The 25,484-nt window shown below is 40.9% G+C and overlaps 1 protein-coding gene across 1 annotated transcript in view; it reads right to left on the bottom strand.

The window, feature by feature from the left end:
- CNTNAP2 (contactin associated protein 2) overlaps positions 1 to 25,484 on the bottom strand; it is a 1,643,722-nt gene that overhangs the window by 420,973 nt on the left and 1,197,265 nt on the right. The gene's annotated exons all lie outside the window — the stretch shown is intronic.

Raw genomic sequence — 25,484 nt, 5'->3', positions numbered from 1 at the left:
AGATGCCCTGACTTGGGGCTGGATGGCTGGGAGGTGCACCACAGGATCAAGTCATTCCACAGATTTATCTTTTTACATGATTTTGTGCACTGTGTTCAGCCTAAATGTAAATGAGAATTTTGAAACTGTATGTACAACTGATCACAGGAGAGACAACTGATTTTGGATGATGGAAGAACGAGAGAGAGAGTTCAGTAGTCAGGTGAAAGATCTGCCAGTTGCCTCTCTTGCTGGCAATTGAGGAGAAGCAAACTTGGAGACCTGCCTCCAAAATGCTGTGCTGTTAGCAGCAGTTAATGGCTCCTCTGGCTTGCTAGAACGTCACTGAACACACGCTCCTTCGTGTGTCAGGACCCACAGAAACCCAGGAAGGAGTCACAGAATTTAGCCAGTGGACCCCAGACAAGTTCGTTTTCCACTGCTTTGGTTATGTCACTGTTTCCAAGATAAAGTTAACTTTTTAAAAAAAATCAAATGAGAACAAGATCATGCAGAAAAGCACTGTGGCTCTTACTGACATTGCAGCTACTGATGATCCAGCCTCAAATAATTTGTAAGCCGACCTCCTGGTGACTCAGACAGTAAAGAATCTGCCTGCAATGCAGGAGACCTGGGTTCAGTCCCTGGATCAGGAAGATCCCCTGGAGAAGGGAGTGGCTACCCACTCTAGCATTCTTGCCTGGAGAATTCCATGGACAGAGGAACCTGGTGGGCTATAGTCTGTGGGGTCACAAAAGAGTTGGACATGACTGAGTGACTAACACTTTCACTCCTTATATTAGAAGTTCTATCAGTTAATATTACGTCAGAGAGGGAAGAAAATCTTTGCTATTAAATTTTCATATTTAGTGTTTCTTAAGGGACAATAAATGCAAACACCCTTATAATCTGACAATCTACTGGAATAATGTACCTTCCTATGGAATGTCAGGCTGAGATTCTCTACCAGTTCATTATCATCTAAGTAAGGGATCTGCAAGCTAAGAGCTGAGAAAAATTCATCTTGTTCCTTTTTCTGGGATGGACCATAAGCTATTTAAAATTTGTTTTAAACAGTTGAAAAGAAATCCAAAGCAGGGCAATATTTTATGCCATATGAAAATTACATAAAAATGAAAGTCAGTGTCCATATGTAAAATTTTACTGAAATAAAACTAATTTTTAAAAAAATTTTTCTTTTTAATTTTTCTTTCTTTTTTACATATCATCTATGGTGTCTCCAGGTTATGTCGGCAGAGTTGAGTAGCTGTGACAGAGACCATGTGGCCCTCAACGCCTAAAATATTGTCTGGCCTTTTAAGAACATGCTGTCAACTCTTACTCCAAATCATCAGTATCCATTTTTCCTTTGGGAACTGATTGGTCAAATATCCCACTGATAATCACGGTGGCCTAATGTGCAACTTATCCCACAGTTGAGTGTAGGGTTAGGGAAGGGACATGAGACTATCTTTGAGGTGGCGGAAGAGGGGGGAACATTTAAGCTGACATTTATTCACTCTAGCAGTGAGAAGGCAATGGCACCCCACTCCAGTACTCTTGCCTGGAAAATCCCATGGACGGAGCCTGGTGGGCTGCAGCCCATGGGGTTGCTAGGAGTTGGACACAATTGAGCAAATTCACTTTCACTTTTCACTTTCATACACTGGAGAAGGAAATGGCAACCCACTCCAGTGTTCTTGCCTGGAGAATCCCAGGGACGGGGGAGCCTAGTGGGCTGCCATTTATGGGGCCGTGCAGAGTCGGACACGACTGAAGCGACTTAGCAGCAGCAGCAGCAACAGCAGTGAGAAATAACTTAGAACTTATTAATAATCAATGTTTCGATTGAGGTTGCACTACGTGACCGTCACATGTCAGGATGCTCAACATCTTTACCTGATACTTGGTACTGTCAGTTCATTTATGATGAATGAGAAAGTGACTACTTTATAACAAATCTTGTGCTAATGAAAGAGTAGTTTGAAAACAAATGCTTGGAAATAGTCCAATCATTATGTAATATTATTGTCAAAATTGGTATGTGTGGGCTTCCCTGGTGGCTCAGATGGTAAAGCGTCTACCTACAATGCGGGAGACCCGGGTTCAGTCCCTGGGTCAGGAAGATCTCCTGGAGAAGGAAATGGCAACTCACTCCAGTACTCTTGCCTGGAGAATCCCATGGACAGAGGAGCCTGGTAGCTACAGTCCATGGGGTCACAAAGAGTCGGACATGACTAAGCGACCTCGTGTCCGACTCCTAGCGACCCCATGGACTGCAGCCCACCAGGCTGTGCATAATCTCATAAGAATTTACATATCTATATACTTCTACAACTTAGAAACATAGTTTTAAAATATATGCAATAAATTGTTAAATGTAGAGTTCCAATGGATTTTGGACTTATTTTATAATACTGAAATGGGTCATTAATTACTTTGCAAATAAAACTAAGAGATGATAGAAATTTACTACATTTTATCAAAACCTTCACATTTTTGGTCAATAAAGCTGAAAAATTAACATCACGATTCATTTGAAAATATACTTTTATCTAGTTTGTTATATGTACCTTGAGGTAATATTTTTCAACTGTGCTAGCCAATAAAGTCAAGTGTCAAAATGAAAAAAAAAAACACAATAGAGGCAGATCTTCAAATCAGTAACTGAAGACTATATAAAATAATATGTATTTAATGCGATTCATGGGGTCGCAAAGAGTCGGACACGACTGAGCGACTGAACTGAACTGAATCACATCACAGCTATAAAACCAATTAAAGGCAAAAATGATTAATTTCTATTACTATTTTAGAAAAAATATTAATGTTAACTTTATTTCATTTTTAAAAATTTTGTTTTATATTGAACATAAAATGTTATGTCTTATTTTTATACTTATTTATAAATATATATTCAAAAATTTTGAAAATAGGAAAAGGATCAAAACTAGGAACACTGCTCTAATTCATAGGAAACAATAACAACAATAGGGTATCTACCACTGAGCACCTGTGTACACTACACTGTTTCTTGTAGACAGCATCTAATCTGAAATCAATTCTTCCATAGAGGCATCATTATCCCCATTTAACTGACGAGAACCAGATAATTTATCTTGACCAAGGTCACCAGCTCAATAACCATAGTGTCTGGATTCAGTTCTAGATTATCTGGGTCCTAATCAAGGGTTTTCCAAGGGGCGGGGGATGGAGAGGAAGAGCAAAACAGAAGAAAACCAAGAAGCAACTATGTTAATTCAAAACCCTTTTTATTTTCATTTACAGGTGAAGTGAAAATGTACTTTTAAAGATATACTTAGCTATCTTGAAATGTTGAGAAAATTATTTATAATTAGTAAATGCAAAGTTACTGTAATGTTATATTCACAAACATCCCCTGCACCATCAACTGACTTAGTAAAAGTGATCTAGAACTACCCCAGACCCCAAACTTAATCACCATCTTTAGTGGTACATAGAAGTTTACAAAAGGTTACAATTCAGTTAATACACAAATCCCCCTTAGCTGCAGGGATATGTTCCAAGACACCCAGTGGATGGCTGAAATCATGGATAGTACTGAACCCTATATGTACTATGCTTTTTCCTATGTTGTTCAGTTGCTAAGTCATATCTGACTCTTTGAGACCCCGTGGACTACAGCACGCCACGCTTCCCTGTCCTACTATCTCCCGGAGTTTGCTCAAATTCGTGTCCATTGAGTCAGTGATGCCATCCAACCACCTCATCCTCTACCACCCTCTTCTCCTTTTGCCTTCAGTCTTTCCCAGCATCAAGGTATTTTAAAATGAGTCAGCTCTTTGCATCACAAGGCCAAAGTATTGGAGCTTCAACTTCAGCAGCAGTCCTGCCAGTGAATATTCAGGGTTAATTTCCTTTAGGATTGACTAGTTTGATCTCCTTGCAGTCCAAGGAACTCTCAAGAGTCTTCTCAGTTCAGTTCAGTCACTCAGTCATGTCCGACTCTTTGCAGCCCCATGGACTGCAGCACACCAGGCCTCTGTGTCCATCACCAACTCCCAGAGCTTGCTCAAACTCATGTCCATAGTCGGTGATGCCATCCAACCATCTCATCCTCTGTTGTCCCCTTCTCCTTCTGCCCTCAATCTTTCCCAGCATCAGGGTCTTTTCCAATGAGTCAGTTCTTCGCATCAGGTGGCCAAAGGATTGGAGTTTCAGCTTCAGCATCAGTCCTTCAAATGAATATTCAGGACTGATTTCCTTTAGGATTGACTGGTCTGATCTCCTTGCAGTCCCAGGGACTCTTAAGAGTCTTCTCCAATACCACAGTTCAAAAGCATCAATTCTTTGGCGCTCAGCTTTCCTTATAGTCCACCTCTCACATCTATACGTGACTACTGGAAAAACCATAGTTTTGAAGAGTCTTCTCCAGCATCACAATTTGGAAGCTTTTACCTATACCTACTCTATATATCTGTGATAAAGAGTAATTTATAAATGAGGTACAATATGGGATTAACACCTAATGATAAAATAAGACAGTTATAACAATATAGCATTATAAAGATGTGAGTGTGGCCTCTCACACACACATACAGTATCTTAATGCCTCTTCCATCCTAACTAAGCACTGTGGTATGACTTTTGCAGTCTGAGGTGTGATAGCAAAACTATCACTCATTTCTTCTCCCTTCTTCACAATCTCATGGATAGAAGGTCCATTCTTACCATAAACCTCAGCAACCTCACCATCTGGTTTTCTTTCCTTATTAAATCACTGCCTTTTCACTTAAGGGCAGTACTTACTGGCTTCTCTTTGGCATACCTGAATTGCCAGCATTGCTACTCTTGCACTTTGGGGTCATTATTAAGAAAAATGAACAGCAGAAGTGCAATACCATGACAGTCCTTCTGATAACCCAGAAGGCGAATAAGTGACCATCTTGGTGAAACATGCTGGACAAAGGGTTGATCCCCTTTCTAAGCGGATGCAGAAGGATGTCATCAGATTTCATCACACTGCTCAAAACAGTGCAATTTAAAACAACTGAATTGTTGATTTCTGAAATCTTCCACTTAATACTTTCAGATCACTGTTGACTGAGGTTAACTGAAACCTCATAAAGCAAAACCTCGGATGAGGGACTACTGTAGCGATAACCCTCAGATACTCCTTAAACCAAGAAAATAGGACAGAATAATCAGCTGAGGAAAAAAAAAAAAAAATATATATATATATATATAAAGTTACCTTCTCAGTCATTTTTGATAAGGGATATAAATAGGGCTCCAGAGATTTTAAAGTCACAAACAGCTGAGTTTCAAACTCACAAAACAGTCGACTCCACTGGAAACAAATTGGTTGCAGAAACAAATTCACGGGTGGCAATAAAGTGGCTTGACTAGCACCAAGCGTCTGGTGTGCTCCTGCAGCATAACCGACTTTCAAAAACTGATGTGTGAGTGGATAGAAAATAAACTGAGACCTCAAGAGGCTCCCTTCCAAACACCTATAAGACTTCTATCTTAGCACCAGCGTGAAAATTATTTAGCAAGCAAAACAAGACTTCATTGAAAGTTATCATCTTTAACGATCGAGGTCAATCTAATTTAGAGAGATATTCAGTAACTATTTATCATGTTAGCATAATCTAATTACATCTGTTGCTGGGCTGGTCCACTAAAAAAATTCTATCATGCATTTCCAATAGGCCCTGGACTCAGACTCTCCTGTAATCTTTTTATTAGTGTTGTTATTAGAAGAAAGCTTGATTCTACAGAATTTGCTTCTCTAACCTGGCATGACGGTTCTTTTACTTCAGTACTATTTTCCTGAGGAATTCTGTCTTATTCTGCTGCTCCTCCCTTGCCTTCTTTTCTTTTCCTGCTGAGAAAGCAAACAAGCCTCTGGGCAGACGGGTCTTGCCCTCAGCTCAGTAAAAAAACAAAAACAAAAAACCCTGAAGGAAAATAAACAGTCTAAGCTTCTGCAATTATAAGCTTGCTTTTCTACCAGATGTTATAAAAGTGACCCCACTATGAGTACGTTCCATAATTCTAGCAGAGAAGAATCCTCCTGCTTTGTGAAGTTTTAGAAGTACTTGGTGACTTAAACACATAGAATTAGTCAGTGAACTTTCACGTATTCCCATCACAGAATCACCTCGGTAGAAATTTCTGGAAGAATCCAGGAAGTCCAAGATTTAGCTGCAGAGGATGTCACAAAAAGAGACATAGAAATGGGAACTGAGCACATGAGAAGATACTTAATATTATTCGTCATTAGAGACATGAAATTACAAGTCTCCTGAGATGCCACATTCCTCCCATCAGGGTAGCTATAGGAGAAAGGACAGATAAATAACAAGTGTTGAGAAGGACTGGAGGAGACTAAAATCATCACTCATCACTGATGAGATTGTAAAGTGGTGCAATCGGTTTTGAAAGCAGTTTGGTAGTTTCTAAAAAGTTAAACACTGGTTTACCATACGACCCCAGAATTCCATTCCTGGTATCTACCTAAAGAAGAGTGTATGTCCACACAAAGACTTTCAGGTAGATGATTACAGAAGCTTTATTCACAATAGCCTCAAAGTGGAAGCAACCCAAATGCCCATCAACCAGCAAATGGATAAACTAAGACAGTGTATCTATACAACAGAACATCGTTCAGCAATAAAAGAAATACAATGTGAACACATACAACACAAAATGAGTAAACCTCAAAAACTTGATGCTAAGGGAAAGAAGTCAGACACAGAAGACCATATATGCCATAATTCTGTACATATGAAATGTCCAGAAAAGACAAACATGTAAAGATAAGTAGATTAATGGGTGCCAGGGTCTGGGGATAGGAATAAGGGCCAGTGGCAAATTCCCGAACTACTTTTCAAATAGGAACTATATCTCATTCATCAAAAACCAAACATCCATGGTTTACCAGGACAAGCCTAAAAGTAAAATTCTCTTCAACTGTCACCATTTGCAACTCTAATCTCCTGGAAATGTGAGTACTTTATAGCATCAAATCTTCAAAGACTGTATCTAAACTTCTGGGAGTATTTTATGCAATTTTTGGCTCAAACAATATGTTCACATTTCCTCTGGATCCCTTATATCTCCTAATAGCCGTTCCCGTGCTCCTTTGGAAAGCGTTGTTGCCGTTGTTTAGTCCCTAAGTCGTGTCTGACTCTTTGCAATTCCAGGGACTCCAGTATGGAGTGGATTGCCATTTCAGGAAAAGTAGATTTTACTTTTTCCATAACAAATACTCAGAAAAAGCAGGTCAGATGGATGTGGCCAAGCTGGCGGAGCAGGAAGACCCTGAACTCACCTCCTTCACGGGCACAGCAAAATAACAACTATTTCCAGATTGACTGTCCATGAGAATGACCTGAAGACCAGCAGCAAAGCTTTTTCATGACTGCAGATATAGAAAGCAACCACAAGATGGGTAGAAGGGGTGCAAACGAGGCGGAGTCGAGACCTACCTTCCTGGGTGGGGTGGTGGGTTAGTCACCGAGTTGTGTCCCACCCCTGCAACCCCATGGACGGCAGCCCCCCAGGCTCCTCTGTCCATGGGATTCTCCAGGCAAGAACACTGGAGTGGGTTGCCACTTCCTTCTCCAGGGGATCTTCCCCACCTGGGGACTGAACTCACATTTCTTGTGTCTCTTGCATTGGCAGGCAGATTCTTTACCATTGAGCCACCTGGGAAACCCAGAGTTGCAGACAGTTTTAGCTAAGATATTTGTTCTGAATTAAGTGAGAATTTTTACTCTTTTTTTTTGTTTGTTTGTTTTTGTTCCTGAACCCCATCTTTCTATATCTTCTCTTCCCAGGGAAGAGAAGTGCAATCCACTGCCTTTCCTTTAATAGGATATTAATGCTTTCATTCTTCCTCTGTCCTCATCCCTATTAAAACCATGTTCAGAGAATAATGTGACAAACCTTTTTTTTTTCATTCATGTTTAATTAAAGTGATGCCTTCATGAGGCAAAAGACTACTCTTGAAAATCAGATGTCTATGAATGATAGAGGCTGGACTGGGCAGAAAGAGGAATATTCCTAACATCTTTGAAACAACTCCATGGAGGTGATCACATGCTCTTAAAATAGCAGGCCTACGATCACATGGAGGAGGTTGGCCAGTTCCTTTATGTTCGTTTAGAAAAATCAGGATCAGAAGTCAATGCCTTTGTTCACAGTGCACATGAGGCTGTCTCATTACAAGCTGAAATAAACAACACAGCTATCTGATACACATAAAGTCGTTCAGTTCAGTTCAGTCGCTCAGTCATGTCCCACTCTTTGCGACCCCATGAATCGCAGCACGCCAGGCCTCCCTGTCCATCACCAACTCCCAGAGTTTACTCAAACTCATGTCCATTGAGTTGGTGATGCCATCCAGCCATCTCATCCTCTGTCGTCCCCTTCTCCTCCTGCCCCCAATCCCTCCCAGCATCAGGGTCTTTTCCAATGAGTCAACTCTTTGCATGAGGTGGCCAAAGTACTGGAGTTTCAGCTTTAGCATCAGTCCTTCCAAAGAAATCCCAGGACTGATCTCCTTTAGGATGGACTGGTTGGATCTCCTTGCAGTCCAAGGGACTCTCCAGAGTCTTCTCCAATACCACAGTTCAAAAGCATCAATTCTTCGGTGCTCAGCTTTCTTCACAGTCCAACTCTCTCATCCGTACATGACCACTGGAAAAACCATAGCCTTGACTAGATGGACTTTTGTTGGCAAAGTACTGTCTCTGCTTTTCAACATGCTGTCTAGGTTGGTCATAACTTTTCTTCCAAGGAGTAAGCGTCTTAATTTCATGGCTACAGTCACCATCTGCAGTGATTTTGGAGCCCAAAAAATAAAGTCTGACACTGTTTCCTCGTCTATTTCCCATGAAGTGAAGGGACCAGATGCCATGCTCTTTGTTTTCTGAATGTTGAGCTTTAAGTCAACTTTTTCACTCTCCTCTTTCACTTTCATCAAGAGGCTTTTTAGCTCTTCTTCACTTTCTGCCATAAGGGTGGTGTCATCTGCATATCTGAGGTTATTGGTATTTCTCCCGGCAATCTTGATTCCAGCTTGTGCTTCCTGCAGCCCAGTGTTTCTCATGATGTACTCTGCATAGAAGTTAAATAAGCAGGGTGACAATATACAGCCTTGACGTACTCCTTTTCCTATTTGGAACCAGTCTGTTGTTCCATGTCCAGTTCTAACTGTTGCTTCCTGACGTGCATATAGGTTTCTCAAGAGGCAGGTCAGGTGGTCTGGTCCAAGGTAAGGAGCAGCGGCTGCACTTTGCTGGAGCAGCCGTGAAGAGATACCCCATGTCCAAGGTAAGAGAAACCCAAGTAAGATGGTAGGTGTTGCGAGAGGGCATAAGAAGGCAGACACACTGAAACCATAATCACAGAAAACTAGCCAATCTGATCACATGGACCACAGCCTTGTCTAACTCTGAAACTAAGCCATGCTGTGTGAGGCCACTCAAGACACAATAAAGTAGAACTTTAAAAATACTTCTAATGGTGTCCTCAATCTCCACTGACTACTGTGCTTTCCTCAATGGATGTAAGGTAGTGTTTTCTACAAAGCAATTAAAACAACCATCACAATTAGATCTTTAGAATTCCAGAATATGTCCCCTATGAAATGAAAGTAATTACAAATTCAATTACTCCTTTTCAGTGGGAATAGCTTAGGCCTTTTGTAAATGCATGACAATTATCTGTTCAGTTTAGAATCTCTTAGAAAGTCTTTGTAACCATTTCAGGATTCTATGCAAATTGTTCTTTTTTGATTTTCCTTCTGGAATGCAAGTTCCCTGAGGCCAGATATATTGTCTCCTGCAACTTTATAAGCCAAATACCAGTGCACCTAAAAGTGGCTCATTCCATATGTTTCATGACTGAACAAATACATGAATAAACATAGAAGTCGAGTAGGCACAATCCTACAATAGTCTTCAGTATGTGCTGACTATCAATGCTAACCAATGAGAAAGAGATCTTTCTTATAATCGGAGTTCCTTGGAAGCTCTTGTAACACTTTGATTATTTCTTTTCTGTAATTGAAGTTTTATTTTTTCTTTAGAAAGTAGTATTCAATTAGACGTTTCATGTATAATTAATACAGGGGAAATAATTAAGTCTTAAAGACAGGAGTCTGATTGCAACTCTGAGTCTGTAAAAGTAAGTTACTAAATTTATCTGGGCCATTGTTTCTTTACATAGGTAAGTTATATATATTTTGGTTTTGAAGAGTATCAGAATATGCAGCTCTAAAATATGCCTCTTTGGCATGCAGAGTATTTTGAGCTAAAGGCCACTGAGATCAGCAGACTCAAGAAAAACTCCAAACACAGGACACAAGTTTTCTTTTTGGAAAGGAAAATTTTGTTTGTAGAGATGTCTCTCTCCTGCACCTGGAATAAAAGGGCTCTTAATGGCTTTTTTCAGTGAAGAAGATACTGACTTAAACCTGCATAACAAAGCTTACTAAACAACTCTCGTTTACCATGCTTTCCCTGGTCATTTTCTCATAACTTGCCTCCCCAACCCAGAAGCCCTGAACCCCTTGTCTTTTGGCTTAAGATGGTGTATGAGCCCAAGTTCTAACTATTGCTTCGGTTATTCATCACTGGGTGCTTCCATAGGTACATAAACGATGTACATGTTAACAAACATGTTCTGTTTGTCTTTCTCTTGCTAGTTTTAAGGACCCCAACTGAAGAGCTGAAGATGGGTGGAGGAAAATATAGTTTTTCTTTCCCTGTAGTTCTTATTCTACTTTTGTTTGTTAATTTTGTTATTATAGAAAACAGATAGTAATCATCTGAATAAATTTGGCAAACAAACATGTGGCTTAAAACATAAATGTTTGGTCTGTTTTTCAATGGCATGGGGTTACTGGTAGCTCTTTGGGGAGAGGGCTTTGTGGTTTTATTTAGTTTCCCCAGAAACTATTAGGACAGTATCCAACATACGGTTTGGGAGACTAGTTATCACCCTTATTTTTCAGATGAGGTAATAGATTTGGAATAAAACTATGCCTGCTCTAAAGTATTCAACTAATTGGTGGCTGAACTAGGAAAAGAAGACCAATCTTCCCCACTGTAGAATTTAAGAAAATGCATGTTTACATTTCTCAAATTCTACTACAATAATTTCTATTTCGTTCTTACGAATTACATGAAAATCTATTATTTTATCAGAGGAAAATTGTTTCACTAATTTGAAGACCAGTTTGTAAACTATTACAGTTTACTTTGTCTCTTTTACACTCTTCTTTTCCCTAAGCAAGGGTTCCTCGAGTGTACGTGTGTCTATTTTTAAGAGTTTGGTGAATGACTACTTTCGGTTGTATTTTTATTTTTCAATTGTTGTTTATTTATGATATACTTGTCTGTGGCAGTGCTGGGTCTTTGTAGCTGTGCGATCTTTCCTCTGGTTGCAGCGAGCGGGGACGTCTCTCTAGTTGTGGTGCCTGGGTTTTCATTGCAGTGGCTTCCCTTGTTGTGGAGCACAGACTCTAGGCTCACGGGGTTCAGTAGTTGCAACATGTGGGCTCAGTAGTTGTGGCACACAGGCTTAGTTGCTCTGGGGCATATGGGATCTTCCTGGATCAGGGATTGTATCCATGTCCCCTGCGTTGGCAGGTAGATTCTTTACCACTGAGCCACAAGGGAAGCCCTCCTTGTGTTTCTGTAAACTGTGCCTCATATATTGTATGACAGGTAAGGATGGGGTACTTGATGTGTGGCCCCCTTGATACGTCCACGTATTTTCATTTCCAGCAATTAATGGCAAACCCTTGGCATCTCAGAAGTCCTCAATGGGAAAATCTTCACTATTACTGGCTCTTTAAAAATATCTTTAAAAATTAAGGGTGAATATGTGAAATAGATCACCAGTCCAGGCTCTATGCATGGGACAGGGTGCTCGGGGCTGGTACACTGGGATGACCCTGACAGATGGGATGTGGAAAGAGGTGGGAAGGGGGTTCAGGATGGGGGACACATGTACACCCATGGCTGAATCATGTGAATGTATGGCAAAAACCACTACAATATTGTAAAATAATTAGCCTCCAATTAATATAAATAAATAAATTAAAAAAAATAAAAAAATTAAGGGTGAATATTCTGGGCTCTTTCAGGGTTCCTAGAGATTTGCTTCTAACCGACAGACGAGTGCAGACAAATCTGATCACTTCTGACTCCCCTCTGCTTTGGCCTGGCTCCTTCTCAGTCTTCTTCCTGGCTCAGTGGTCTTTCCTCTCAAGGTAGCTTGTGGCTGGCTTCTTCCTACAGGTTCCACATTTAGAACCTGCGTTCTTGTCTCACTGAACTCTGAAAGGGGCTGTTGACTACAGGCGGGTGTCATTTCACCTTGAAGCGAGTCAGGGAGACTTCAGGCTGCTGTGAGTCAGCCCTGTACTCTGTAGCCCCAGCAATCATGGACTGAGCTCTCTGACTCCTTGTGAAGCTGCCTTTTCCTCTCCCATAATGGTGGGGTGGTTGGAGGTAGACAGAATATGCTAACAACTCTGCAAACAAATCTTTCCCATTGGTCTCTTCTCCAGGAACTTTTAGACTTCTTGTATGTCACTTGAGGTAGGTAATTGAGTCAGAGCTCTACTTTGCTTTAGAATGTGGGGGTACTTGACCACTTAGTCGAGTTCACAGCCTTGGAGCCAGTACTGAAACTCCAAGACAACAGAAGTAACCTAATTTATGACTGCTTCCCTGAACATGAAAAAAATCCAAAACCTAGTCAATTTCTATAACATCAAATTTCCATATGATTTATTTTCTGTGTAAAGTATTCCTTCACTGTTCCCACAGATCTTCACAATCATGAGAGACAACAATCAAACTCTCCACCCCCTAAGTTTTTTCTTAAGTAGATTACTTACAAGAGTATTGGTTCTGATGAATTTGGCCTCAGAAGAAAGTTCAATACACTCTGAATTTTTATTTTGTGGATCTGATCACTCTAAAAGGTAGCTGAGCTTTTTTTTTCAATGATAGAAGCACTCTTCTTTTAGCTAAGGATGACTGCTTTTTCTTTCCATTACCATTTCTTCAGCCCCCTTCATGTAATACAAATCCATAAAAATGACTCTCGTATTGATTATCACCACACTCTTTTCTCTGCAGACATCACATCATCTTGGACATATTTTGTCATCCCACTTCATCTCAGCAGTGCATTTTGCTCCCCTAGTGCACAAAAAAGACTTGTTTGAAGGTGTAAGTGGTTTCCTTTATCCATTTCTGAAATCTGTAGGGCCCTTAAGGTGATCAATATTTGTTTTTATGTTATCAATATCTTGAAGATGGTATGAGGTGTAAATATGTGAAAAAGGTCTTAGCTATAGTAAGTAAAAGCACTTACTTGTTAGGATGAGATGGTCCAAACAAAAACAAAGCTCCAAAACATCTTTCGGAACTTGGACTGATGAGAGGCAGAAGGGACACATGGAAAGAGGCTTAAGACAGCTATCGGTCTTAAGCATGAATGAAGAAGGATAACCCAAGGAAATGAAAAATAAATGATCTGAAATTTGGGAGACAGAAAGACAAAATAATGGTGAGTAATGTAATCCTGAAGAGATATTCAAGGAGAAAAATTCAATTATGTTAAATGTTGCAAAGATGTCTAGTATATAAAAAAATATTGCTGTTGTTCAGTCGCCGTCACGTCCAACTCAGTGACCCCATGGACTGCAGCACACCAGGCTTCCCTGTCTATCACCATCTCCTGCAGCTTGCTCAAACTCATGTCCATTAGGTTGGTGATACCATCCAACCATCTCTTCCTCTGTCATCCCCTTCTCCTTCTGCCTTCTATCTTTCCCAGCATCAGGGTCTTTACTGATGAGTCGGCTCTTATCAGGTGACCAAAGTTTTGGAGCGTCAGCTTCAACATCAGTCCTTCCAGTGAATATTCAGGGTTGATTTCCTTTGGAATTGACTGGTTTGATCTCCTTGCAGTCCAAGGGACTCTCAAGAGTCTTCTCCAACACCACAGTTCAAAAGCATCAATTCTTTGGTCTTCAGCTTTCTTTATGGTCCAACTCTCACATCCATACATGACTACTGGAAAAAACCATAGCTTTGACTATATGGACTTTTGTCAGCAAACTAATGTCTCTGCTTTTTAATATACTGTCTAGGTTTGTCATAGCTTTTCTTCCAAGAAGTAAGTGTCCTTTAATTTCATGGCTGCAGTCATCATCTGCAGTGATTTTGGAGAAATTAGGTATATCGTTATGGTGATCATTGGTGGATATATATCATAGATTTCCTTTAGAGCAATGAAAAAAATTTTCAGTGGCTGATAATGAAATGGGAATTGAAAGAGCAGAGACTAGCCTCAAACTCCTATTCTGAAGTTGCAACGAGAAATGGAAGAAGCAATAGGATAGAAGATGGGGAGTTTGCAAAACTAGATTTTGTTTATACACTGCGAGCTGAATTAATTAGGTTTTATAACATATGTCTGTAATCAATTTGCCAACATTATTTTACAAGCTTTTGGAAGCAAAACTCATGACTGGCCTATGTATACAAGCAGTGTATAGATGGCATATAACTGTCAGCTAATGACCTGAAGTGGCACATAATTAGGACATTCTGACCATTGCTGGGTAACACTAATAACAAGTACAGATTCCTCTTCTTCTCATCCAGGGAACAAATAGCACCTGATTGCTTTCTCCAAATAAAAACTAATCAAGAGAGGAATCCCTGACCTTTCCCTGAAATATGATAGCCAACATATTTTGGGAAAAGATCCTTGGGCCTGCATCTTGGAGAGAAGGACTGAAAGAAGAGCTAACTAGATAATTTCACAGTGAGGTTGGTGTTTTGTGGTTAACTCTAGCCAGTTGGAGCTTTGAAGTTTATTAGGTTTGGACAAAGACAGAAATTCAGTAACCCTCTCAGGGACATTCTAAAACTTCAGCTAATTAGATTTTAATAAACAAGGCCATCTCTTTGGCAACCTAACTTCGGAATTTAGAGGTTGGATCATTTATGATACAGTCCAACTTATACAAATTAAAAGGCATATAAATCGTCCCTTCAGAAGAAAGGCAATAAAAATCCATCACTGTTAACTGAGGGATAACAAATACTGTCAAAGGAAAGAGTGAGTGGCCTAAACTTGTAGGGCCACGCAAGTCATGAACAATGCAAAACTCAATTTAGTGGCAGTTTTATGGAGAGAATAAAGCATATGAGTGTCTTGTTTGTGTAGATTTATTTTGCTCTAATGAGAAACCAGGAGGGGAAACTGCCACATTCTTCTAATAGGCAGAGTATCCAGTTTGCAACTAATTTGAAAATGGGAAAGAAATTTGATGCAAACAAATCTGGGGAGGATTAGCTGTCTCATTTCCTGGACGTGCGCCTGATTTTGATGACTAACCTTTTGTTGTTCTTCAGTTGCTCAGTCGTGTCCAACTCTTTGCAACCCCATGGACTGCAGCACGCCAGTCTTCCCTGTCCTTCACCATCTCCTGGAGCTTGCTCAAACTTATGTGCACTGAGTCAGTGATGCCGTCCAACTATCTCATCTTCTGTTGTTCCCTTCTCCTCCTGCCTTCTTTCCCAGAATCAGGGTCTTTTCCAATGAGTCAGTTCTTTGCATCAGGTGGTCAAAGTATTGGAGCTTCAGCTTCAGCATCAGTCCTCCCAGTAAATATTCAAGGTTGATTTCCTTTAGGACTGACTGGTTTGATCTCCTTGCAGTCCAAGGGCCTCTCAAGAGACTTCAACACCACAGTCAAAAACATCATTTCTTCAGTGCTCAGCCCTCTTTATGGTCCAACTCTCACATCCATCCACAACTACTGGAAAAACCAATGTCTCTGCTTCTTAATATGCTGTCTGGGTTGGTCATAGCTTTTCTTCCAAGGAACAAGTGTCTTTTAATGTCATGGCTGCAGTCTCCGTCCGTAGTGATTTTGGAGCCCAAGAAAATAAAGAGCAGATCACTTTTCTTTTTCAAATAAAGGGCAGAGGGACTGAGAACCCACAGGGAGTTTGACTTTGAAGGCCAGTGGGATTTGATTACATAACTTCCACAGGACTGGGAAATCAGAGACTCTTGGAGGACACAAACTATATCTTGTACACACCAGGACCCAGGAGAAAGGAGAAGTGACCCCACAAGAGACTGAGCCAGACTGGCCTTGAGTGTTCAGGCGTCTCCGGCAGAGGTGTGGGTGGCCTGCCGCAGGGCCACAGACACCGACCGCAGCGGTCCTGGGAGGCGTGGCAGGCTGACGTAAGCCCTTTTGGAGGAGACCACCATGACCCCTACCATAGTTCGGTCTCAGGCCAAACTACAGGGAGGGAAACGCAGCTCCACCCCAGCAGCAGAAAATTGGATGAAAGATTTGCTGAGCATGGCCTTGCCCACCAGAGCAAGACCCAGTTTTCCCCACAGCCAGTCCCTCCCATCAGGTAGCTTCCACAAGTCTCCCAACCTCATCCATTAGAGGGCAGAAGGAATGGAAACCACAGTCACGGAAAACTAACCAAACTGATCACAGGGACCACAGCCTTGTCTAACTCAGTGGAACAATGAGCCATGCCTTTGTCAACTACACATGGGCCACTTGCCAAGAGCCTTGCCAGTGACTGAACAGCAAGGGGCATTTGCCGTCTGCCTCGGAGGAGACTGAACTATTGACCTTCAACACCCCCTGAGGGAGTTCAGGGTGGAATGAGGCACTTTGTGTTCCAGGGAATCTAGCAGGACAGGTCTGTAGATAGTTGGATGTTTCTAGGAACTGATTTTATGATCTCAGTCATCTCCACAAAAGCACTAAATCCCTTCATGGTGACCTCACATCCCTGCGACTAGCAGAAAACCATTTGTAAAATAAGGGCTTAATGGTACTGAACTCTGCCTTCACCAAAACCTTACATATTGAACTTCCTCCCCCTGCCTCTTCGCAGCAGTCTCTCAGAGCTATTTGAGGTGCTGCTTCCCAGCCTGCAGTCCTCATTTTGGCCCCAATAAAACTTAACTTGCAACTCTCAAGTTGAGTATCTTTTTAGTCGACACCTTGTAGGGTTACCCAAGACAGATGGGTCATGGTGGAGAGTTCTGACAAAACGTGGTCCACTGGAGAACAGAATGGCAAGTCACTTCAGCATTCTTGCCTTGAGAACCCCATGAACAATATGAAAAGGCAAAAAGACAAGACACTTAAAGATGAATTCCACAGGTTGGTAGGTGCCCAATATGCTCCTAGAGAAGAGTGGAGGAATAGCTCCAGAAGGAATGAAAAGGCTGAGCCAAAGTGGAAGCAATGCCCGGTTGTGGATGTGTCTGGTGGTGAAAGTAAAGTCGGATGTTGTAAAGAACAGTACTGCATAGCAACCTGGGATGTCAGGTCCATGAATCAAGGTAAATTGGAAGTGGTAAACAGGAGATGGCAAGAGTGAACATTGATGTTTTGGGAATCAGTGAACTAAAATAGATGGGAATGGGTGAATTTAACTCAGATGACCATTATATCTACTACTGCAGGCAAGAATTCCTTAGAAGAAATGCAGTAGCCCTCATGGTCCACAGAAGAGTCTGAAATGTGGTAGTTGGGTGCAGTCTCAAAAATGACAGAATGACCTCATTTTGTTTCCAAGACAAAGCATTCAGTATCACAGTAATTGAAGTCTGTGCTCCAACCACTAACGTTGAAGAAATTGAAATTGAACAGTTCTATGAAGACCTGCTGGAGACCTGCAATGGCACTCCACTCCAGTACTCTTGCCTGGAAAATCCCACGGACGGAGGAGCCTGGTAGGCTACAGTTCATGGGGTCGCTGAGGGTTGGACATGACTGAGCAACTTCACTTTCACTTTTCACTTTCAGGCATTGGAGAAGGAAATGGCAACCCACTCCAGTGTTCTTGCCTAGAGGGATTGGGGAACCTGGTGGGCTGCCATCTATGGGGTCACACAGAGTCGGACACGACTGACGTGACTTAGCAGCGGCAGCAGCATGAAGACCTGCAAGATCTTCTAGATCTAACACCAAAAGAAGATGTCCTTCTTGTTACAGGGAACTGGAAGGCAAAAGTAGGAAGTCAAGAGACTCTAACCTTACTTAGAGCTTATGCCAGTCTGCCTGATCTGCCATAACAAGCCATCATGGATTGGGTGACATTTTTTATTTCCTCACAGTCCTGGAGGCTGGAAGTCCACATTCAAAGTGCCAGAAGTGTTGTCTGGTGAGGCCTTTCCCATTGTCTTGCAGACAGTCATCTTCTCACTCCGTCCCCACATGGCCCTTCCTCTGTTAAGCACAGAGAAAGTGAGCTGGCTCTGGGAGTCTTCCCTCTTCTCATAAGCATGCGCATTCTATTGGACTAGGGGGGCTCCATCATTATGAGCCCAGTTAACCTTCATCACCTTCTTAATGGCCTTATCTCCAACCATAGTCTCATTGAGGGTTAGGGCATTAACATATGAACTTTGGGAAGAGGTGTCATAATTCACAGTTAAGTCTGTATAGTTGGATACAACTTGCCATTTTGAGTTTTGGAAGCTTTAATTCTGGGAGATGACTATGTGTTCTCCGGAAAGAAAAAAGATTTGGTCTCCCAAGTGTGGGAAATGCTGTATCTGCTCCATATTTCACTCTTGATATTCCCTACATTGAGTAAAACCTATTTAACTTTGTTTAACCCAGAATCCTGGAAAAGGGACTTTTTCCTCAGCACACATACCAGTATCCTGAGAAACAATGTTCTGCCTTGTACTAGTCTGTGAGGCACGGTTTTTGACATTCTGTGGCTTCTCAAATACAGCTTAAACAGCAAATCATTTACAGAGCTTAACAGAGAAGATAAAAAGACAGAAAAGTAGAGAGCACTGGAGTGTACTCAACAACCTAATTGTAGATGCTTTGTTCGCCCCTTGAGTACTTGTTCCCACCATACAAAGAAAGAGTGTCTTAATCAATTAGTATAGAACAACTCTTGGGCTTCTGCAATAAAGCCTATTGAGTTAGTATTCCTTCTATGGGGAAAAAATGAAAAGTTACTCAACCCAGATGTCCATCAACGGAGGAATGATAAATGAATACTCGGAAAAAAGCACAGTGGTGAAATAAAATGAACCATAGCTACACACAGAAACATCATCAATATAAAAAAAAATCACTGACAGGAAAAGTCAAACATAAAAGAGTTATGGTGGCCAAAAACAGGCAAAATAACCCAGGACAACAGAAGTCAGAATAATAGCTACCCTTCTGGAGATTGTCGAGGAGGGGGCTAAGAAGCTGACCATGTTCTAGATCTCGATCTGGGAAATGATTTCATGAGTACATCAAGACATGAAATGATTGAGCTATATATTTAATATTCGTACACTTCACTCTACAAAAATTATAGTTCAACAGGGAAAAGCATCATGGTTCATTATTGCTTTCTGGGACAAGGTTGAAATTTCCAATCCTGGTCCCTTTGTGATATGAACCTAAATTACCCTTCCAGTATTCCACGTACTCTGGGGAGTCCAGACATATAGTATATAATGTAGCATCCACTCCCTGCATCTGAACCATTTATTACTCAATGTTGCTGTTGACTTTTACACTTTTCTCTGTTTGCATAAGTTGTTCCCGTTTCTGAAACATCCTTCTTTTCTTCCTGCTGTGGTAATTCCATTCATTCTTGACCAGTTTGTCATCTCTTCTGTGAAAACTTCCCTGATGTCTCCAAAATGAATTCTTGCTCTTCATCTGGCAACCCAGAGCAATCTATCCACACTGACAATGTAGTTACAGTTGACATAGATTAGGAATTTTCTGAGGCTTACCTGCTTTCAAATATGTATCTCTTTGTCTCCATAGTACATTGCTACTATTTTCTCCCTTGTGGACTGGAGCATGTGGTCAACAAAAATGTCATTCTAATGATACAGTAAGTTTTAGAATTCTCTGTCCTCCTTATCCAGTTATGATCTTCTTTCATTGAATAAAAATTATAGCTTACTCATTTTTGTGTCCATGGGACTTGACTTTGATATTGAAGTGGCAATCATCTCTGTATTATAAGTAAATTTCACCTTTCTAGAAGCAGACAATTTGCATTGTGACATTTTGCACAATGGACTTCATATTTCACTGTCACATTTTTGTTGACATAATTAAATGATCAGAAGGCAAGATTTTTGATTACATCATTTATAGTATCCATCTTTTTCATGGACAGGAAGGGATTCTTTTTAAGAAATGGGGGACGGTGTCAAATCGTGCTCAAGTTTTAGGTCCTCCTTGCACACTGGGCAGCTTATCTAATCTAAGTCTCAACTGTTAAAAATTTTTCTCGGTGAAAGTCAAATGAGTTAACTGACTGTAATTACTTAGCACTATGCTTCCTTGGTGGCTCAGAGGTTAAAGCGTCTGCCTGGAATGCAGGAGACCTGGGTTCGATCCCTGGGTCGGGAAGATCCCCTGGAGAAGGAAATGGTAACCCACTCCAGTACTCTTGCCTGGAGAATCCCACGGAGGGAGGAGCCTGGTGGGCTACAGTCCATGGGGTCGCAAAGAGTCGGACACGACTGAGCGAATTCACTCACTCACTTATGCCTAGCACAAAGTAAGCATACAATCAACATTAGTTAGGCCATATGAAATTGCCAATGTTCAATTGTGTTTCACATAAAAAATGACAGTTTCATATGATATAAAGTAATATTAAAACCATCATTATCACTTGCCTTTATAATGCTGTCCATCAAAGGGCTCATAATCAGTTCCCTTTAAATATTTAGCGTGATTGGCACACACACTCAGTGCGTGTGTAAAGTAGGCTAGTTTTGCTGTGACTCACACTTCCCCTCCTGGGTAGTAAAGGATGTCCTGCTACAGACAGAAAGGGAACTAAGCAGTCTCCGACTCTGGCTCTGAGAAGAGTTACCTCCTGTACAGTTTCATCAGCTTCAGACTTAATACCCAGAGCACGTAAACTAACATTCTCACTCAAGTGCACACATTCTAATTAGCTCTAAATACAAATTTCTTTAAACACCGTCTCTACAAGCTGACTTGAAGAAGGACTCATGTACGTACTTATTATAACTTTCAGACAGCATCTGTCCCTTATTCATTTAACAAATATTAATTGACTATCCACTAGGTTCCTGCCATTGGTCTGATGGGAATGCAAAAGAATTAATGAATCCTAAGTCCAATCATCAAGAAGTATGTGGTTTAGGTTTATTCATGCCTTATTTATTTTTCCATAATCAAATAATTAAATTAGTGCAATACTCCTCCAGCTTGGCAATCAAGGATTTGTATTTGGTTTCTGTTTCTTTTTACCAATTCTGTTTCCTTCCATTGTTTTTCTTTCTTCATATTCCATTCTACAGTTCTTTAAGAACAAATTTTACCCCTTTTGAATAATTTTAATCTCCTAATTTAATTCCTTTAATTAAGTCCATATTCATTTAAATAGCTATAAGCATTCTTAAGGGAATCACACATTTTAATTATAATTGGATAATGAATATTCGATTACTGAGCTTCTGAAATAAAATTTATCATGTCAGTGACTGAAATGCACAATAAGTAGAATCTTTCATTGCAGTTACCAACAAGAATAATCTCTTGGGAGTAACTGATTTGTTCAAGCTAGTTAAAGTGAGTGCATATGAAAATAAATGTTTTAATATTACCTGATAGAAGTAGCCTCCCCTTTATTTGATGTCTTTTATGGGAAGATTATAGAACACATTACTAATAATGCCATTCATGGATACAAAGACCCTCAGAGAAGGTAGACAATGGTACAGTTTACAGATCCCAACGATAAAATGTAAACCAGCAACGGGGGATGGAGAACTCCCTTTTCTGTGTGTATTTTTCATTTTGTGTATTAACATTTTGTGTGTCTGTTAAATGACCACATCAGCTCATTTCAAATGGGCAAACAAGAGGTACCACTCACTCTGACTTCTCCAGGCAATATCAAATATTCTTGGTCTAGAAAGTAAACTGGACCTAAAGGAGGCCTATTAGAGGGAAGCAGAAGAGAGATGAAGACATGGATACTTTCATTTCAGTATTCTGAGGATAAAGGAGAGACAGCACGCTGAGATGAGCAGAAGACAGAAGTTCAGTACAGGGAATAGAAATCAGTGTTAGAAGGAAAAGACAAACTTTTCAAGGAACCAAGTTGGAGATATCTGATGCAAATTAGTGTGGTCTGAGAAGGAGACAGAATTGAAAGATTCTTGATTCAGAAGACTTTCTACAAAAAGTGGACATAATGGACTTTAATGACCTAGGTGCAGTTACCTCCTTGCACAGAATTTGTGTATTCTCCAGGCAAGAATACTGGTGTGGACAGCCATTCTGTTCTCCAGGGAATCTTCCTGGACCAGGGATTGAATCCAGGTCTCCCATACTGCAGGCAGATTCTTTACCTGAGCCACCAGGGAGGCCCTTAATTAACATCACCAACTCCGTGTTGCACTAAGTCATTACCTACATGAAGGCTGCTATAATAACCATGATCTATAGGAAAGAAGGGAAAGGCTTATTTCTAGGGCTTCAAAAAATAAGAAAGAAAGATCCAAATACTTGGATATAGTATTTTTGGCAGAGAGAGTGTCCCTGGGCAACCCAGGGAGAGAGCCTGATGCACCAAGGCCCCCTCTCTTCTGATCCCAGCATCTTGTTTTTAACATTCTTGGAATAGGAGATAATATTCAGTTGATTCTGCTCAAACATTGCTGCATATTATCATCACTATAATACAATTTTTTATTTTTCCTTGTCCGTCTGGAATATGTTTATATTTAGCAGGCTAATTTCTGGCAATCCAAGTTTAGATATGTATTTAAATTGAATAGAGTTGGACCTTTAATAACATCAGTACCGAAAGCCAGACTCACATTAGCAGTTAATCATTGCTATGCATTGGGTATCATTGCTATGCATTGGGTTTCCTTGCCTTTTCCTGCTTCAAATCTTGCCTCTGGTGATGCCAGTAGTTGCATAAAGTTCCCTTGACTTTTCCTAGGACAGAGGAGCCTGGTGGGCTACAGTCCATAGTGTCACAGAGAGTCAGACATGACTGAAGTGACTTTGCATGCATGCACACACACATTCATCAGTTCCAGATGCTGAATTATGCAATCTACCAGGTAATTCTACTGCTTTTCTCAGCCCTCAATAAGCAGTGGTTATTATTTTCCCTTGTACATTGCAGGAAGTATGCTAGTGTCCAAAAGGATCTCAGCTGAGAGCCTAAACTATAATCACTCCATGATCCCAGTGGTTTTGCTGGGCTTGTAAAGGTGAGCCAAGGGGTGACTTGTCAAGATGGTGTTTGCATGAAGTGGTCAGCAGCTTTGAGTGTAAAGGAAGAAGAGAGCTGAAAGGCTAGAGCTTGACCCTAAATAGTGGACCAGGCTTGGGGCAAAAACGTAATTTTGAATACAATGAGATGACACTCAGATGGTACAAGTTACTGCTAAGAAGGATGCAATAAAAACTGATATCGGAGACTTTCTTCAATTGGTCTATGACCAAGGAACCTCATATTTCTTTGACTACCTCATTTCTCTCTTTCTTTGACCATCTTCTTTACCAGGATTGCTTTGGCTTCTTGGGGGTCTTCTGTGGTTCCATATGAGTTTTAGGGCTGTTTTTTCTATTTCTGTGAAAAATGGCAAGGATTCTTTCTTGGCATCAGTTTATGCAGAAGGATTCAAATCAGGACTAATTATAAATAGGATTAGTACCAGTCGGGGACATTAGAAGGGGTTGTGTCTTCTTAGAGTTTAGGGGCTACTCTTGGGTCTCCAAGTCAATTCAAGTGCATAACACAAGCAATATTGAGTGGGTATTGGTGCCACTCCAGCTTAGAAGCCCCAGGACACACAGGAACAAATATCTCCTATCACAGACTCATAGGCGTAGTTCTCATGGGTCCAAGCGAGGGTGTGTACAATTACAAGAATGCTGCAGACTCAGGTAAGCCCCCAAACTATTTATTTCACCCACAGTCCTCTCAAACTCAGAAGCACCTTATCAGTTAGGGTCATTTTTAGCATATGGTATGTGTCTAGAAACATAGCTGATGTTCTAAGTCTCCAGTTTCTGAGAGACTACAGTTAGAACAGTAGCGCAATGCATGCATACTCAGTCGTGTCTGACTCTTTGCAGCCCCATGGACTGCAGCCTGCTGGGCTCCTCTGTCCATGGGATTCTCCAGGCAAGGTTACTGGACTGGGTAGCCATGCCCTTCTCCAGGGGATCTTCCCAACCCAGGGACTGAACCTACGTCTCCTGCATTTCGGGTGGATTCTTTATCTGCTGAGATACCAGGGAAGCCCCTAGAGTTAGAGAGTTAACCCCAAATCATTTTTCCAAAGAGAAGGAGAAAGAGATTTTGTTTTTAAACCATTACGTGTCTTCACTGGTATGTAAATCTGTAGACACACCTGACGAAAAAAGATGCAATGGGATGACTAATTCCACTGGATATCAAGACTTGAACAAAGTTAAAGTAAAAAGTACGAATGTTCTAGAAAGAGGAAAAAAAATAGAATGATGGAATAGCATAAAAAGAGAGCTCAGAAGCAGACCTACACATTTATAGACCTTTGATTTATGATACAGTTGACTGTAAAATGTTTGAGGAAAAGGAAAGACTTGTCAATGAATGGTGCTAGGGGATGAAGGAAAAGAAATGAAGGTTGGCCTCTCTTTTATACTAGTGACAAAAACCAATTCCAGATGAAGGTGAATTTGAAAATAAAATATAAAGTACACTCCTAGGAAACAGCATAGGAGAATGTCTTCATGATTTGGGGGTAGGGAAAGACTTCTTAAATTAGACACTGAAAGTGTAAATTGCTCAGTTCTGACTCTTTGTGACTCTACGGACTGTAGCCCGCCAGGCTCCTCTGTCCATAGAATTCTAGAGGCAAGAATACTGGAGTGGGTAGCCATTCCCTTCTCAAGGGGAACTTCCTGACCCAGGGATCAAACAAGATCTCCTGTGTCTCCCACATTGCATGGGATTCTTTACCCGATGAGCCATCTGGGACCCCAAGTTAGACATTAAGGCATATATTGGGCTTCCCAGGGGGTACTAGTGCTAAAGCAATATGTACACATATTGCTAGTTCCTGCAGTGTGTACACACACACACACACACACACACACACACACACACACACACATACTTATGGCTGATTCCCTTGGACTGCAAGATCAAACCAGTCAATTCTAAAGGAAATTAACCCTGAATATTCATTGGAAGGACTGATGCTGAAGCTGAAGCTCCAATACTTTGGCCACCTGATGCAAAGAGCTGACTCACTGAAGAAGATCCTGATGATTTGAGCAAACTCTCAGAGACAGTGGAGGACAGAGGAGCCTGGTGTGCTGTAATTCATTGGATCGCAAAGAGTCAGACATGACTTAGTGACTGAACAACAAACAGTGGCTGATTCATATTGTTATATAG

This window comes from Capricornis sumatraensis, chromosome 5 (assembly GCF_032405125.1).
Source record: "Capricornis sumatraensis isolate serow.1 chromosome 5, serow.2, whole genome shotgun sequence".
NCBI classification, from domain to species: domain Eukaryota; kingdom Metazoa; phylum Chordata; class Mammalia; order Artiodactyla; family Bovidae; genus Capricornis; species Capricornis sumatraensis.
This window is presented reverse-complemented; position numbering and strand designations above follow the sequence as displayed.